We start from the raw sequence: 1,610 nt of genomic DNA on the forward strand, positions 1-1,610 counted from the left end.
CACACCCGATCATCACGTGGTGCTTCGAAACAACGAACCTTCGCAACGGTGCACAGTTAAGGGGAACACTTTCTTGAAATTGTTATGAGGGATCATCTTAATTACTACCGTCGTTCTAAGAAAATAAGATGCAAAAACATGATAAACATCACATGCAATCAAATAGTGACATGATATGGCCAATATGATATTGCTCCTTTGATCTCCTTATTCGGGGCGCCATGATCATCTTCGTCACAGGCATGACACCATGATCTCCATCATCATGATCTCCATCATCGTGTCTTCATGAAGTTGTCTCGTCAACTATTACTTCTACTACTATGGCTAACGGTTTAGCAATAAAGTAAAGTAGTTACATGACGTTTATGTTGAGACGCAGGTCATAAATAAATTAAGACAACTCCTATGGCTCCTGCCGGTTGTCATACTCATCGACATGCAAGTCGTGTTTCCTATTACAAGAACATGATCATCTCATACAACACATATATCATTCATCACATCCTTTGGCCATATCACATCACAAAGCACTTGCTGCAAAAACAAGTTAGACGTCCTCTAATTGTTGTTGCATGTTTTTAGTGGTTGTTATAGGTTTCTAGCAAGAACGTTTCTTACCTACGTAAAACCACAACGTGATATGCCAATTTCTATTTACCCTTCATAAGGACCCTTTTCATCGAATCCGATCCGACTAAAGTGGGAGAGACAGACACCCGCTAGCCACCTTATGCAACTAGTGCATGTCAGTCGGTGGAACCTGTCTCACGTAAGCGTACGTGTAAGGACGGTCCGGGCCGCTTCATCCCACGATGCTGCCGAATCAAGATAAGACTAGTAACGACAAGAATATTGACAAATTGACACCCACAACTACTTTGTGTTCTACTCATGCAAGATACTACGCATAGACCTAGCTCTGATACCACCATTGGGGAACGTTGCAGAAAATAAAATTTTTCTACGCTTCACCAAGATCAATCTATGGAGTCATCTAGCAACGAGAGAAAGGAGTGCATCTACATACCCTTGTAGATCACGAGCGGAAGCGTTCAAGAGAACGGGGTTGAGGGAGTCGTACTCGTCGTGATCCAAATCACCGAAGATCCTAGTGCCGAATGGACGGCACCTCCGCGTTCAACACACGTACGGTTGGGAAGACGTCTCCTCCTTCTTGATCCAGCAAGGGGGAAGGAGAGGTTGATGAAGATCCAGCAGGACAATGGCGTGGTGATGGAAGTAGCAGCGATCTCGGCAGGGCTTCGCCAAGCTCAGCGAGAGGGAGAGGTGGTGCATGGGGAGAGGGAGGCGCCAGGGCCTTATGTGCTGCAGCCCTCCCTCCCCCCACTATATATAGGGCCCCTAGGGGGGGCGCCGGCCCTAGGAGATCCCATCTCCAAGGGGGGGCGGCGGCGAGGGGGGAAACTTGCCCCCCAAGCTAGGTGGAGGCGCCCCCACCCCTATGGTTTCCAACCCTAGGCGTAGGGGGAGGCCCAAGGGGGGGGGGCGCACCAGCCCACCAGGGGCTGGTTCCCCTCCCACTTCAGCCCATGGGGCCCTCCGGGATAGGTGGCCCCACCCGGTGGACCCTCGGAACCCTTTCGGTG

This window comes from Triticum aestivum, chromosome 2B (assembly GCF_018294505.1).
Source record: "Triticum aestivum cultivar Chinese Spring chromosome 2B, IWGSC CS RefSeq v2.1, whole genome shotgun sequence".
NCBI classification, from domain to species: domain Eukaryota; kingdom Viridiplantae; phylum Streptophyta; class Magnoliopsida; order Poales; family Poaceae; genus Triticum; species Triticum aestivum.